Source organism: Triticum dicoccoides, chromosome 6A (genome assembly GCF_002162155.2).
Source record: "Triticum dicoccoides isolate Atlit2015 ecotype Zavitan chromosome 6A, WEW_v2.0, whole genome shotgun sequence".
NCBI classification, from domain to species: domain Eukaryota; kingdom Viridiplantae; phylum Streptophyta; class Magnoliopsida; order Poales; family Poaceae; genus Triticum; species Triticum dicoccoides.
In genome coordinates, this window is record NC_041390.1 from 427,933,001 (window position 1) to 427,950,610 (window position 17,610).

Below are 17,610 nucleotides of genomic sequence, written 5' to 3' on the forward strand. Positions count from 1 at the left end.
ATATAAGCGAAGCACATAGAGTATTCTAATAAATTCTGATTCATATGTGTCTCTCTTAAAAGGTGTGTACAGAAAGGATGATTTTGGTAAACTAAAAAGCAAAGACTAAAATCATACAAGACGCTCCAAGCAAAACACATATCATGTGGTGAATAAAAATATAGCTCCAAGTAAAGTTACCGATGAACGAAGACAAAAGAGGGCTTTTTGGTGTCCTTGGATTTTACCTTGGGGTGCCTTTGGCATCCCCAAACTTAGGCTCTTGCCATTCCTTGTTCCATAATCCATCAAATCTTTACCCAAAACTTGAAAACTTCACAACACAAAACTTACAGAAAATCTCATGAGCTCCGTTAGCGAAAGAAAACAAAACACCACTTCAAGGTACTGTAATGAACTCATTATTTATTAATATTGGTGTTAAACCTACTGTATTCCAACTTTTATATGGTTTATAAACTCCATTACTAGCCATAGATTCATCAAAAGAACCAAACAACACACGAAAAACACTGTCAAAAACAGAACAATCTGTAGTAATCTGTATCAAACGCATACTTATGGAACCCCCAAAATTCTAAAATAAATTTATGGACGTGAGGAATTTATCTATTAATCATCTGCAAAAATAATTAACTAAATAGCACTCTCCAGTAAAAAATGGCAGCAATTCTCGAGAGTGCTAAAGTTTCTATTTTTTACAGCAAGATCAAAAAGACTTTTCCCAAGTCTTCCCAACGGTTCTACTTGGCACAAACACTAATTAAACACAAAAAACACAACCAAAACGGAGGCTAGATAAATTATTTATTACTAAGCAGGAACAAAAAGTGAGGAATAAAAATAAAATTGGGTTGCCTCCCAACAAGCGCTATCGTTTAACGCCCCTAGCTAGGCATAAAAGCGAGGATAGATCTAGGTATTACCATCTTTGGTAGGAAATCCATAAGTGGCTCTCATGATAGATTCATATGGTAATTTTATTTTATTTCTAGGAAGTGTTCCATGCCTTTCCTTAACGGAAATTGGAATCTAATATTCCCTTCCTTCATATCAATAATTGCACCAATCGTTCTAAGGAAAGGTCTACCAAGAATAATAGGACATGAAGGATTGCAATCTATATCAAGAACAATGAAATCTACGGGCACATAATTCCTATTTGCAATAATAAGAACATCATTAATTCTTCCAATAAGTTTCTTAATAGTGGAATCCGCAAGGTGCAAGTTTAAAGAACAATCATCAAATTTACGAAAACCTAGCAAATCACACAAAGTTTTTGGGATCGTGGAAACACTAGCACCCAAATCACACAAAGCATAGCATTAATGATCCTTAATTTTAATTTTAATTGTAGGTACCCACTCATCATAAAGTTTTCTAGGGATAGAAACTTCCAACTCAAGTTTTTCTTCGTAAGATTGCATTAAAGCATCAACGATATGTTTAGTAAAAGCTTTGACTATAAGCATGAGGAGAATTTAGCACGGATTGCAACAAGGAAATACAATATATCAAAGAGCAATTATCATAATTAAATTCCTTGAAATCCAAGATAGTGGGTTCGTTGCTATCTAAAGTTTTAACCTTTTCAATCCCACTTTTACCAATTTTTGCATCAAGATCTAAAAACTCCGAATTTTTGGGACGCCTTCTAACTAAAGTTGACTCATCTACAGTCCCATCATTATGAAGATTCATATTGAAAACAAGGATTTAATAGGGGACACATAAATCACTTTTAGATCTTCATCCTTATTACCATGAAAACTAGAATAACACGCTTTCACAAAGGAAGCCCTTTTTGCACGCATCCTAGCGGTTCTTTCCTTGCACTCATCAATGGAAATTCTCATGGCTTTGAGAGACTCATTGATATCATGCTTAGGTGGAATAGATCTAAGTTTCAAAGAATCAACATCAAGAGAAATTCTATCCACGTTCCTAGCCAACTCATCAATCTTAAGCAATTTTTCTTCTATCGAAGCATTGTAACTCTTTTGCGAACTAATAAATTCTTTAATACTAGATTGAAAATCAGAGGGCATCTTATTATAATTTCCATAAGAATTATTGTAAGAATTACCATAATTATTAGAGGAATTACTAGGAAACGACCTAGAATTAAAATTACCTCTATACGCGTTGTTACCAAAATTGTTCCTACCAACAAAATTCACATCCATAGATTCATTATTATTCTCAATCAAAGTAGACAAAGGCATATCATTAGGATCAGTAGGAGCACTCTTATTAGCAAACAATTTCATAAGTCCATCCATCTTTCCACTCAAAACATTAATCTCTTCAATCGCATGAACTTTTTTACTAGTAGATCTTTCAGTGTGCCATTGAGAATAATTAACCATAATATTATCTAGGAGTTTGGTAGCTTCCCCTAAAGTGATTTCCATAAAAGTGCCTCCCACGGCCGAATCTAAAAGATTTCTAGATGCAAAATTCAATCCGGCATAAAATTTTTGTTTAATCATCCATAAATTCAAACCATGTGTAGGGCAATCACGTATCATTAATTTCATCCTCTCCCAAGAACATGCTCATGATCAAGTTGCTTAAAATTCATAATATCGTTTCTAAGAGAGATGATCTTAGCGGGAGGAAAATACTTAGAGATAAAAGCATCTTTGCACTTATTCCATGAATCAATACTATTTTTAGGCAAAGACGAAAACCAAGCTTTAGCACGATCTCTAAGCGACAACGGAAATATCTTAAGTTTAACAATATCATTATCCACATCTTTCTTCTTTTTCATAACACACAAATCAAGTTGTTTAGATGGGTAGCGACATCTTCACTAGGAAGGCCAGAAAACGGATATTTCATGACAAGATTCAGCAAAGTAGTATTAATTTCACAAGATTCAGCATCGGTAAGAGGAGCAATCGGAGTGCTAATAAAATCATTATTGTTGGTATTGGAAAAGTCACACAATTTAGTATTATCTTGAGCCATCGTGATAAGCAAGCAATCCAACACACAAACAAACAAGCGAAGACAAAGCGAACGGAAAGAGAGGGCGAAAAAAGGCAAGGCTGAAGTGGGGGAGAGGAAAACGAGAGGCAAATGGCAAATAATGTAATGCGAAGGATAAGAGTTGTGATGGGTACTTGGTATGTCTTGACTTGGTGTAGATCTCCCCGGCAACGGCGACAGAAATCCTTCTTGCTACCTCTTGAGAATGCGTTGGTTTTCCCTTGAAGAGGAAAGGGTGATGCAGCAAAGCAGCATAAGTATTTCCCTCAGTTTTTGAGAACCAAGGTATCAATCCAGTAGGAGACCACGCGCGAGTCACCTCATACCTACACAAACAAATAAGAACCTCGCAACCAATGCGATAAAGGGGTTGTCAATCCCTTCACGGCCACTTGCAAGAGTGAGATCTGATAGACATGATAATAATAAGATATTTTTTTGGTATTTTATTATATAAATTGAAAGTAAAGATTGCAAAATAAAATAGATTGGAAACTTGTATGATGGAAAATAGACCCGGGGGCCATATGTTTCACTAGTGGCTTCTCTCAAGATAGCATAAGTATTACGGTGGGTGATAAAATTACTGTCGAGCTGATAGAATTGAGCATTGTTATGAGAATATCTAGGTATGATCATGTATATATGCATCACGTCCGTGACAAGTAGATCGACTCCTGCCTGCATCTACTACTATTACTCCACACATCGACCGCTATCCAGCATGCATCTAGAGTATTAAGTTCATAAGAAGGGAGTAACACTTTAAGCAAGATGACATGATGTAGAGGGATAAACTCATGCAATATGATATAAACCCCATCTTTTTATCCTCGATGGCAACAATACAATACGTGTCGTTTCCCCTACTGTCACTGGGATCGAGCACCGCAAGATTGAACCCAAAGCTAAGCACTTCTCCCATGCAAGAAAGGTCAATCTAGTAGGCCAAACCGAACTGATAATTCGAAGAGACTTGCAAACATAACCAATCATACATAAAAGAATTCAGAGAAGATTCAAATATTGTTCATAGATAATCTTGATCATAAACCCACAATTCATCGGATCTTGACAAACACACCGCAAAAGAAGTTTACATCGAATAGATCTCCAAGAGAATCGAGAACTTTGTATTGAGATCCAAAGAGAGAGAAGAATCCATCTAGCTAATAACTATGGACCCGAAGGTCTAAGGTAAACTACTCACACATCATTGGAGAGGCTACAGTGTTGATGTAGAAGCCCTCCGTGATCAATGCCCCCTCCGGCGGAGCCTCGGAAAAGGCCCCAAGATGGGATCTCATGTGTACAGGAGGTTGCGACGGTGGAATTAGGTTTTCGTGGTGCCCTCTAATGTTTTCAGGGTACGTAGGTATATATAGGAGGAAGAAGTAGGTCGGTGGAGCCACGAGGGGCCCACAAGGGTAGAGGGCGCGCCCAGGTGGGTAGGCGCCCTCCCTGCCTCGTGGCCTCCTTGTTGATTGCTTGACATCCACTCCAAGTCCTCTAGATCATGTTTGTTCCAAAAATCACGCTCCCGAAGGATTCATTCTGTTTGGACTCCGTTTGATATTCTTTTTATCGAAATAGGCAAAAAAAACAATTTGGGCTGGGCCTCCGGTTAATAGGTTAGTCCCAAAAATCATATAAAAGTGTATAAATAAGCCCATTAAACATCCAAAACAGAATATATAATAGCATGGAACAATCAAAAATTATAGATACGTTGGAGACGTATCAAAAACTGCTTGTCATTTTCTTCCGCTCCTCGCTGGGTTAGACACTCTTACTTATCCAAAGGACTAAGATGGACCCCCTATACTTGTGGGTCATCACCCCCCCTTTACGTGACACAGTTTTAAACCACCGTCTTGCATGCGTGGGTGATAGGGGGGGGGGTCCATCCCACATGATTCAGATAAATCTTCGGCGATAGCTCCTCTGGTCACACACACGGGGCAAAACGAGCTCGTGTGTGATCGGCTGAGCCATCACAAACATTATATGGGACAAACCGTTTGAGATGTTCTTAGCATCCCTCATAGTGAATAAACAAACATTTTCGTTCGTATGGTACATTACACATAATATTTTGCATAACGTCGTCTATGATAGGGGTGGCCATCACAGACGATATTTATAATTTTATCGTTTGCGTTATTCAATACATCATGCATGGTGCCTAGAAGAAACCGTATGGCACAGGGATGTCTATCACACACATTTTTTATGTGGAAACGTTTGTGCAAGGTGGCCTAATGCAAACAGTTGTCAGGCGAAAGTCATGTGTGATTGTTCATTGATCCAACACTCCTACTTTCTAGAAACCATATGGGTTGGTTGAGGTCATCGCCCACACTGTTGTCTGAGAAAACCGTCTACAATAGAAAAACTCAATAAGTAGGCCAATTTGGCCTCTTATTTTTAATCCATTTAGTTACCAAATTGACATTTCATATCAAACACACAATATATTTCATATTCGTCTTATGACAACCAGGATTTCATAATTAAAAGACATCATAGTACAACATCATATAGCTTCATCACTCAATTAAACCATATAAGCATATACCTAGCTACCCCATTACACAACAGCACCAAGTTTCACATGCAGCATCTAAAAGCATTGAAAAGTAGCATCATAGTTGGTAAATAGACAGATGAATCTCATTTGGAAAACTGCTAAAGCGGAAGGTGAATATTGAGCCTTCAATGATGTTGAAGGTCCTTGCAACTTTAGGCCAGTGCATGTGGATGATTGCCCACCCATCCTTCATCCTCTTGAGGAAGATTTCAATATTATATCATAGGTGTTGTATGAATACCTTCCTCTCATCTTAACCATACATGTGGTTTGAGAGGTAATCATCGGTGAACTGCTTTGGAAAGGACTGAAAACAAATATATGCATAAATATATTTTCTAAATCTGGAAATGGTGCAAAGGGAAAAACAAGGTAAATGAGTTAGTACCATCATATAGTTGACTGATGTCTTCACTGTGAAGACAAAGATCTTGTTGTTTTTTGTCGCTAATTTCTTTGTCCTAACAATCTTTCAGAGTTTCTTGATTTGACTGATATTCATGGATCTCTCATTTCCCCATATGTAAAATGGGTCGAACAATGGGTCTAAACGTCTTACAGCAGGACCTACATATGCAAGACAAAATTGTTAAAAACCTAAATATTAGAATGGTTCCTACAATTGCATAATAATGTGTTATTAGCCAAAGGACCATGCATGTGCAAACCTCGATGGTAAACCTCAGTGTCTCCCATTGTTTCCCTACAACATATATAAGGTAGATATTGATCAGTTTATGTTGAGAGTTGGCATACTATCAATAAAAAAATGTTAATGAAAAATAAGCACATTGTAGATCCAATAGATTAATTCGACCCACATGGAAAACGCCAGTTATCCAAACCAAGCATGCTTAAGAACTAGGAAATATATCAATTGTATATCTTTCTCATATATTTAGTACAACCAAATTTGAGGTATTTCTCACATGCATAACAATACAAAATTGTACCCACAACAATTGAACATCGCATTGCAGAATTGAACCGAACAGTTAACTGAACACCACAATATGAACAATAGAACACAATAGAAGATTAGATTGCATACTAACATTACATTGGAAAATTCACTAGAATTTCTAAAGGAAAGGCAGGAGCAGCACATGCAACAGGTAAACCGAACATGCTTAATCGGCATAGCTAGCTCAACATAGGTCCTTATAGTAAGCTAAAAAACAAGCTACTCCTCATCGTCAGAGATATCGATGATGATAGGCTCAGGCTCCTTCAACTTGGAAGAGGGAGAGGCCTCCACATCATGGGTGCCCTGCTCGTAGTGGTGAGTCGCTTGGGCCGATCTGGGCACCAACTTTCTTGCTCTGGAGTTGAGATAAGCACGGGCATGCTGAGAAAACACCTTGTAGTCTTCGTCGAAGGCATCAGCGGTGGCCTCGAGAAGACACCGTGAATTGTTGTTTAAAGCAGTCAACCACGCGGTGATGTCCGTGCATGAGGCATTGACGGTGTCCTCAATGGCGAGGTGATCCTCCAACATCTGGGGGTCGGCACGCATGGCAGCATCGCGAAACTCATCCGCATGTGCGGCCGGGATTTGCTTCTTCGCTGCCAAATGTTCCTTGAGCTCCTAGCTATACTGCATGCACAATGGCTTTGGGCGGAGATTATTTGGAGGATGGGGTGACTTGGGTGGAAGGTGTCATTCCGGTGGTTGGGGCATGTGGGATGGAGAAGGAGGAGGAAGATCGGTAGAAGGGGGTTGGATCACCTGACTAGATTGACGAGGCCTAGCAGGTAGCGGCAGGAAGGAGTGTCGCCAGTGAGGAGGTGCTGTGGCAAGCAAGCAATGAAGGTTCAGACTTGGAAAGGAAGGAGGAAACAGGGAAATGTGGCTTTTGGCCGGGAGGGTGGGGGAGATAGATATTTTCGCAATTGCCGATTTTTTCGCTCGGTGAAGCCAAAAACTGGTGCGGAAAGTGTCATCGAACACATTCCCTTATTCAGCACCGTGTGCTATATCTGAACATCACATACCGATTCCTATAGCTCCCCGTGTGTGATGAGTTTGAACGTGCAAATTTTGGTCTGAATTTTCCTGGTTATAGTGGTCATCTACATCATTACATAATTTAACACCACTTGCTAATTTGGGTAAACAAAAGAGCCTATAGCAACCACACTTACTTAATTGAACAACTTCAGCAATTAAATAGAATTAGTTGACCTAAACATTGCTCTAACAAAAGATCAGCACTCTAAACAAAGACTTCTACTCCACCTGGCGCTCCTCGATCTCCGCCGCCTCCTCCATGTCCAGCTCGTGCTCGATGACCTCCTAGGAAGGGGCTCCATGGCATCCATCACCACATACCCGGCAAGCATATCATCGTCCACGTCTGCCATCTCTTTCGAAAAGGCCGCCATGAGCTGGGCATGGGCGGCCATGGTTCGGGCATGAACGACCTCCATCTCGGCTAGGGAAGCCGCTGATGAACGGACGACTACTCGAGCACTCTCGATGATTGCCAACTCTTCAAACGTGGGTTGCCAACCAGTGTCGGAGAAGGCCACTGCGATTTGTGCGGCGACCACCAAGAGATGGGAATGGGGGGCCTCCATCAAGGCTAAGGTGGCCACCGAGGAACGAACAACTATTGTGGCATTCTCGCCATTTGCTATCCCCGTCGCAGATGTTGCTGCCACCATTTCAGCTGCAACAGCTGCCCTTTCGGCTGCCGCACCCGCCCTATTGGAGATTGCGGTAGCACTCATGAAGGTTGTAAGCACACTCATGGCGAATGCGGCAGCGCTCGGGCCGGAGTGTGCCGTCGAAGTTGCCCTCATGACGCAGATCCACGTCTCCATCTTTGACCAGAGTCGATTGAACAGTAAAATGGGATTGGGGATCAAGTGTGGTTGACATGCAGTCGGTGGATTGTAGCTAACGAAGCTACCGACATAAGCCATATATGAGGTGCCCCAATATATTTAATACTACATCGTACATGATTCGTGCTTAACAAATTGTGTGTGATGTACTTGATTTTCATTTTGATTTGAAAGACAAAATGGGGTTACAGTGGCAAAGGACGGTGTCTAAATTGCTATAACATTTATTTGTAGTGAAGATGCAACTATAGGAGTGTCATGTTAAAATGTGAAATTATTTAGGGTTTGTTTGGCCCTTCTATACATTAATTGAGTTTTCTAGGCATTTAATATGCATAATTAAAATTTGAACTACATGCACATGCTGTAGTGCACCAAATGGGTTAAAAATTATATATATGTCTGATACATCTCCATCATATCTACTTTTCCAAACTCTTTTGCCCTTGTTTTGGACCCTAATTTGCATTATTTGAATGGAACTAACCCGGACTGACGCTATTTTCAGCACAATTGCTTTGGTGTTATTTTTGTGCACAAATAGAAGTTCTCAGATTGCCCCAAAAATTTACGGAGAATATTTTTGGAATTAATAAAAAATATTGGGGAAAGAATCAACCAGAGGGAGTCCACCCATTGGCCACAAGCCTGGGGGGCGCCCCCTGGGCGCGCCTAGGTGGCTTGTGGCCCCCCTGGACCTCCTCCGGCCCTAATTCCAATGCTATATATTCACATCCGTGGAGAAAAAACTCAGGGAGAAGGATTCATTGTGTTTTACGATACGGAGCCACTGCCTCCTCCCGTTCTTCCTCGGGAGGGCTGATCTGGAGTCCGTTTTGGGCTCCAAAGAGGGGAATTCGTCGCCATCATCATCATCCACCTTCCTCCATCGCCAATTCCATGATGCTTACTGCCGGGAGTGAGTAATTCCTTTGTAGGCTCGTTGGTCGGTGATGGGTTGGATGATATTTATCATGTAATCGAGTTAGTGTTGTTAGGGTTTGATCCCTAGTATCCACTATGTTCTGAGATTGATGTTGCTATGACTTTGCAATGCTTAATGCTTGTCAGTAGGGCCCGAGTGCCATGAATTCAGATCTGAACCCTTTATGATTTCATGAATATATTTGTGTTCTTGATCTGATCTTGCAAGTTGTAGACACCTATTACGAGTTATGATCCGCAAACCCCAAGGTGACAATAATTGGAATTCTTTCCGGTGATCACCGTAGTTTGAGGAGTTGTAACATCCCAAATTTTCAATTTGGAATGGTATACATAGATCATTCTTTCATATCATATTTTATTGCATTTAGTCTCACGATCCTCGAAATCCTAAGCAACTCGAGGACCCTCGGAGAGAGTTGGGGATTTCCCCGGTTTTCAAATTTGATTTTATCAAATTTTGAAACTAGGATTTTGGTTTTAATTATTTTTCTCTCCAAAATATTTCATATTAAAATATATGAGAGGAGATAATATGACTTCTCCAAGATAATTGAAATATTGGAGGAAAAATATTAAAATCAAATATTTGTTTTATTTGCATTTTATTGCAATTTTGTTAGCATTAGAAAAATTGCACGTTTTCAAAATTGCATTTTAGGGCCAAGAAAATGTTCATCTCGTTCTAAATATTTATTTAGATGGTGAAAATTTGTTTTGGCATTTTTAGATTTTTATTTTATTTTCTAGGATTTCTTTTAGTTTCAACGAAATTATTTAGAAAAAGTGCGCAGTGGCTAACTGGGCCGAAGCCCAGTCGCCGGCCCGCCTTCCCCCGTGCGCCATCTCCTCCCAGGAGACCGCCGCCGCCCCGCCGCCGCCGACTCGAGGAGTCCGACTAGGACTCCTCCCCACCGCCTCTTCCCCCCTCCCCAAGGCACCCCTCCCCTTTATATACACCGCCCCCACCGCCACCACCACCCACCACCGCCGCCTCTTCGCCCCGCCCGCAGCCACAGCCGCTGCCACACCATGCCGCCTCTTCACTGCCGCCGCCTCGCCCCGCCATCGCTGCCGCGTCTCGCTGAACTGACGAGGTAGCCACCATTTTTTTAAAAGAAACCGATCCGTTTTTTTAGAAAACCCTAGTTCATTTTTTTTCGGTTCGTCGGTTTTTCTTTTTAGCGGACGTTCGTCCGTATGTTCGTTTTAACGAACGGTTTTTGCTCGTTAGTTACAGACAACGAACGCTCGCTCGTTAGCCTATTCGTGAGTTTCCTTTTATCGGATTTTTCCACGGGTATTTCTGATCGCGATTTCTGATCCGATTTTCGTTCTAGTTTATCTTTTTGCTCGTTTGTCAGAATCAGGCGATTCAAGCGCCTAGTTCTTCGTCATGAGACCCTCTTTCTGTTTAACCAACTTAAACAAGCTTTTGCTACTGTAAAATTTGACCTAGGTCCAGATTAGTAAACGGATCTTGTTTTCTTCGCCGTTTGAGTTGCGTTGCTCCGTTCGATTTGATTCTTTTTGCAAACCGGAGTTCTTAAGTTGAACTTTCTGGTTAGATCTTCTTATTTGAGATTTACCCATGCTTCTTTGCTTGATTGCTTATGTATGCTATTGTTTGTTTGTGATAGAATTCCCGGAGTGCGAAGCGTGTTATTTGGAGTCCCTAGGTTTCACGGATCGTCAGCAAGGCAAGTAACACTTTGATCATACCCCTTTATCACCCAGTTTTATGCATTAGTTCCAATCCTCAAACATTGCATGGTTAGGATGTCATTAACATGTGGGTTGGGAAGTAGTTGATGAGGTAGAACCTATTGCCCTGTTACACTCAAACCCTTGGGAGTTACTTCTACGCGTTGCTTATATTGCTATGCTATGCTCGTAGACGTGGTTTGGGTGAGTGAAATCCATGACAGATGTGAGATTGTTAATTAATGGTTCAACTTAAGGTGGCAACTTAAATACACATCTGGGTGGATTGAGGCACCTGGAGTACCCAGTGTTGCCTATATTTTTTGGAAATCCTGGAGTACCCGTGTGATCTTCCTATGGACCGCCACCCAGGCTCAAAGGGAACTGAGATGATTCATGCTAGAAACTTCCGTGTGCAGCCACAAGCTATTATGGGCTCTAGCATAGTTGAGTAAGTTACGTGAAGCTCTCGAAGAGGTGGATCAACAGGTAGTGGGTTGTAGGTTTGGTATGGTCTGCCCGGAGTAGAGAGTTAATGTTCCTGAAAGACTGTGTCTCGGTCATCCGTTTCTCAAACATCATGTAGTGCGAGAAATTCAACGGATGCGATCGAGTCTTGTGGGGAAAAGTGCGCAAACCTCTGCATAGTGTACAAACTAATTATGGTTAGCTGTGTCCCCGGTTATGGACATTTTGAGTATCTAGTACTTGGAGTATCTTAAGTATCTCATCACTCTTAAATTAATATTGTTGGGTTGATAATTACTTTTAATTGGGATTGAGTTGGAGGAACCGTCTCAATGATGTTTCAACTACCATGATAGTTAAATAAAATCTATTTCTTTGTTTTTGGGAAAAATTGGCTTTTCGCAAAACTGTAACCATAGAGCTTTCCACCAGCCAAATATGCATGTAGTGATAGCATTATTCTGTTCTTGCTCTACTGTGTTACTTTGCCAGCATATTCCATGTGCTGACCCGTTTTCGGGTTGCAACGTATTATATTGCAGACTTTTTAGACGAGGAGTAAGGTTTGTTAGGTCGTTGCCGTGCAGCTCAGCTATGCCGTTGGAGTTGATGGACTCACTTTATCTTTGAAGCCTTCCGTTGTTATCGTATTAGATGGCCTTAAGCCATATTTATTGTAATAAGTTCTCTTTGGAGACATTTGATGTAATAAGTGTGTGATTGCTACTATGTTATAAATCCTCGAGTACTGTGTGTGTCAGCATTACCGATCCAGGGATGACACTGAAGCACAGAGACTTGACCGTTTGAGGTCGGGTCGCTACAAGATGGTATCAGAGCACACGCTGAGTGTAGGACACGACCATTAAGGTAAAACCATAGATCACTATTTTGTTCTCATTTTTGACTCCTCTCCATTTTCCACTCTTTAGGATGGCGGATGCAAGGAACAAGTTTGCACAACCGGATGAAGAAGCACCTTTTGGACGACACTTGAAGGAAGTCACTGGGTACCTGAACATAGGAATACCAAGCTTCACCGGGACCTACAACGCCACTTTACCAGAAGAGGAGCGATGGATGATTCAAGTTCAAGTTCCAGGAAGGACCTTCACTCCAGTCACTAAGCCCATAGAGTTTTCCTTCGATGCACCAACCTGGAGTCTAGGAAAGAGTATGGCAGCTCACATCACCATGGGACGCATTGGAGAAGTTTACCAAATGGAACTTAAGGATACTATCTACCAGATTTGTGGACGCCGAGACGAGCAATGGGAGATGACCAGCACCAGGAAGGATAGATCAATTGCAGCTTTCATCCAGGAACTAAACCAGCACGTTCGACGCCAGGAGAATCAGATGTGCGCAGGCATGATAGATCTGAAGAAGGCAATGACTAAGATCATGGAACTGGAGGAAGAACTCAAGGCTACACGTGAAGATTATGAGGAGGAAATCGTCGCACTAGTGGAGAAGAATGACGACCTGGTTAAGAAGATCGGAATATCCATGGGAGACCCCACACCAGTAGAAGAAGACGAAGAACCCAAGGAGATTCGTCCGGAGGACTACATCATCAACGACGACACCGACTCCGACCTTAGCGATGATGACTTTGAAGATGAAGATGGAGCAGATATCATGGAGTCTTCAACCGAGGAATATTTTTAGTAGACCACCACATCAGTAGTAGTATTCCACCATGTAAATACTATAGTCCGAGCACTTTTGCGATAGTTCTAGACCGATTGTATGCCTTGCTTGATTGATTGAGTGAAATGATTGTGTTTGTCTCATGTGCATATGGGTAGTGTTTTCTCATTAGACCTCATTATATTCTAATCTCTCCCCTCTAAACCCATCAGATGCCTCTGAGACGTGACCCCGGATTTGCTTTCCCAGCGGAGCTCACTCAGTTGATCCAGCAACATAATACGCTGATGCAATTGTTAGTTCAGAACCAAGGCAACAACAAAACAACAACAACAACAACAACAATCCACCACCACCACCACCACCAGTTGACAACTTAGCCTATTTTCTGAGGTTGCAGCCGCCGGTGTTTTCCAGTAGCACCGAGCCTATAGTAGTAGATGATTGACTCCGCAGGATTGGAAGGGAGTTAACCACTGCAGGATGTACTGATGCTGAGAAGGTGCGTTTTGTCGCACATTAGTTGGATGGACCAGCAGCCTCATGGTGGGAGAATTACACTGTCACCTACCCTATAGCCACGGTGACATGGGATCAGTTTCAGCAAGCTTTTCGCATAGCCCATGTCTCAACTGGAGCCATGAATATGAAGAAGCGTGAGTTTCGCAACTTACGCCAGGGGAACCATACTGTGGCTTAGTACGCGGATGAGTTTAGCAAGTTATCTCGCTATGCCCCTGATGATGTGGCCACAGATGCCGCAAAGTAGGAGAAGTTTATGGAAGGGCTGAATGATGAGATGAGCATGCAGTTGATGGTGCCAACATTCAACAACTACCAGGAGTTGGTAGACAAGGCTCTTATGATTGAAGGGAAGCAGCTGCAGATTGAGAGCCGTAAGAGGAAGTATGGACAAGGGAGGTATAACTCAGGAGCTCAGCAGAAGCCTCGCCTAACCCCGAACTCGGGAGGACTTGTTCATAACCATGGAGGCCACTTCCATAATGGAGGAAGTAACCATAATCATACTGGCCCAAGGAATGGGAATGGGAACGGAGCAAGCAACAGTCAGAACCGCCCCAATCCAGCCACACCCCCAAGAGAGACCTAAGCCACGTTACTTGTTTCAAGTGCGGGAAGACTGGACACTATGCCATGGAGTGCCCTAAAGGGAAGAATGGAAACGGAAATGGGAGCGCTGGGAAGAAGCCCAATCCATTCAACAAAGGAAAAGTGAACCACGTTAACGTGGAGGAGGTTGAAGAGCAGCCAGACGCGGTTATAGGTAAGTTTTTGGTTAAGTCATTTACCGCTCTCGTTCTTTTTGATACTGGTGCATCGCATTCATACATATCAAGGGAATCTGTGGATAAGTTTAAACTACCGACTCAAACCCTTAGGACCCCTCTGTTAGTAAGTTCACCTGGAGCAGAGTATATGGCTAGTTGATGGTGCGACCAGATACCCTTAACCATTGGCAACCATGTTTTTCCGTCCGACCTAATAATCTTGGTGTCACAAGGATTGGATGTGATATTAGGAATGAACTGGATGTCAAAGTATGGAGGAAGCATTGACTGTGTTAGTAAGTCAATTTGTCTCACCACCCCGGAGGGAAAAAGGATCAAGTATATATCTAGGCATGCACCCAGAAGTAGCCAAGTAAATACCCTCACGAGAGTTGTTAAGGAGGTAGTGCCTGTAGTAAAGGATTACCCGGATGTTTTTCCAGAGGAGTTACCAGGCATGCCACCGGATCGAGATATCGAGTTTTTGATAGAGCTATTACCAAGCACAGGGCCAATATCCAAGAGACCCTATCGGATGCCCGCGAATGATCTGGAGGAGATTAAGAAATAGATCAAGGAGTTATTGGAGAAAGGTTACATTCGACGGAGTTCATCACCATGGGGAGCCCCAGTGCTTTTGGTTGAGAAGAAGGATAAATCCTTAAGAATGGTTGTTGATTATCGGGCCTTGAATGAAGTGACGATCAAGAACAAGTACCCATTGCCGATGATCAATGATATGTTTGACCAGCTGCAAGGAGCTAAGGTGTTTTCGAAGATCGATCTGCGATCAGGATACCATCAGTTGAAGATTCGCGAGAAGGATATACCAAAGACAGCCTTCACCACACGGTACGGGTTATACGAATATACGGTCATGTCGTTTGGACTGACTAACGCCCCTGCCTATTTCATGAGCATGATGAACAAGGTGTTCATGGAATATTTGGATAAGTTTGTTGTGGTGTTCATTGATGATATAATGGTATATTCGAATAATGAAGAGGAACACAAGGAGCATTTGTGTTTAGTTCTCAAGAAACTCAGGGAACATCAGTTGTATGCCAAGTTCAGCAAATGCGAGTTTTGGTTGAAGGAAGTCGGATTCCTTGGACATGTTATATCAGGAGAAGGTATAGCAGTAGACCCCACCAAGGTTCAGTGAGTCAATGAATGGTTGGCACCCACTTCAATTAGTGAGATCCGCAGTTTTCTTGGACTTGCATGATACTATCGGAGATTCATTGAGAATTTTTCCAGGATTGCGAAGCCAATGACAGAATTATTGAAGAAGGATACCAAGTTTAAATGGACGGAAGATTGCGAGGAAAGTTTCCAGGAGTTGAAGAAACGTTTGACTACAGCCCCAGTGCTGACACTGCCAGATATACGTAAGGATTCTCAAGTGTATTGCGACGCCTCACGCCTAGGACTTGGAAGTGTGCTCATGCAGGACGGAAGAGTTGTTTCGTATGCCTCACGACAACTAAAACCGCACGAGTTGAATTATGCCATGCATGATTTGGAGCTAGCAGCCGTAGTGCATGCGTTGAAGACCTGGAGGCATTACCTTATTGGAAACCATTGTGATGTGTACACGGATCATAAGAGTTTGAAGTACATTTTCACCCAGAAGGAGCTGAACCTTAGGCAGAGAAGATGGTTGGAGCTTATAAAGGATTATGACATGAAGCTTCACTATCATACAGGAAAGGCCAATGTCGTAGCAGACGCTTTGAGCCGGAAGAGTTACGCTAATACCCTAGAAAGCACGGGATTGCCGAAGGAGTTAGCAGAGGATCTCCGGGAACTTCGATTGGAGATTGTTCCTAGAGGTTTTGTTGCAACAATGGAGGTTCAGTCTACATTGTTGGGAAAGATTCGGGAAGCCCAGAAGGATGACAAAGAGATTGCGGAGATAAAAGAGAAAATGAGCGAAGGAAAGGCCAAAGGTTTTCGTGAGGATGAACACGACACCTTATGGTTTGAGGACCGTGTTTATGTGCCCAATAACACAGAGATCAGGAAGTTAATACTTCAGGAGGCTCATGACTCACCATACTCAATACACCCCAGAAACTCCAAGATGTATTTGGATTTAAAGGAACATTTCTGGTGGACAGGGATGAAGAAGGATATTGCCGAGTATGTAGCCGTATGTGATGTATGTCAGAGAGTGAAGGCAGAGCATCAAAAGCCAGCAGGATTGCTACAGCCTATGTCGATACCCGAATGGAAGTGGGATAAACTTGGTATGGATTTTATCACCGGATTGCCCAGGACCAAAGCAGGTTATGATTCTATATGGGTAGTAGTTGACAGCTTGACCAAAGTGGCACACTTTATCCCAGTGAAAACAACTTATACTAGTGCAAAGTTGGCTAAGATATATATGACCAGGATCGTATGTCTGCATGGAGTTCCGAGGACCATCGTATCGGATAGAAGGACATTGTTTACCTCAAAGTTTTGGCATCAGTTGCACCAGACTTTGGGAACGAGATTGGAGTTCAGTACAACATTTCACCCACAGACGGATGGATAGACCGAGAGAGTCAACCAGATTCTGGAGGACATGTTGAGAGCCTGTGCGCTAGATTATGGATCTAGTTGGGATGACAATCTGCCTTACGCAGAGTTATCATACAACAATAGTTACCAAGCCAGTTTGAAGATGGCACCGTTCGAAGCCCTGTATGGACGAAGGTGCAGAACACCGTTGATGTGGGATGAAGTTGGAGACCGACAGTTGTTTGGACCAGACTTGATCAAAGAGTCTGAGGAGAAGGTTAAACTGATTCGAGATAGACTGAAGATAGCTTAGTCCAGACAGAAGAGTTATGCAGATTCAAAACGCAAGGGGGTGACCTATGAAATTGGAGATAGAGCATATCTGCGAGTATCACCTTTGCGAGGAGTGAAACGTTTTGGAGTTAAGGGAAAGTTAGCCCCGAGATTTGTAGGGCCGTATCAAATTTTGGAACGTATGGGAGAAGTTGCCTACAAGTTGGAGTTACCTGAAGGACTGTCAGGAGTTCATGATGTATTTCATGTTCCACAGCTGAAGAAGTGTCATGCTGAGATGGCCGATATACCGTTAAGAGATACCGT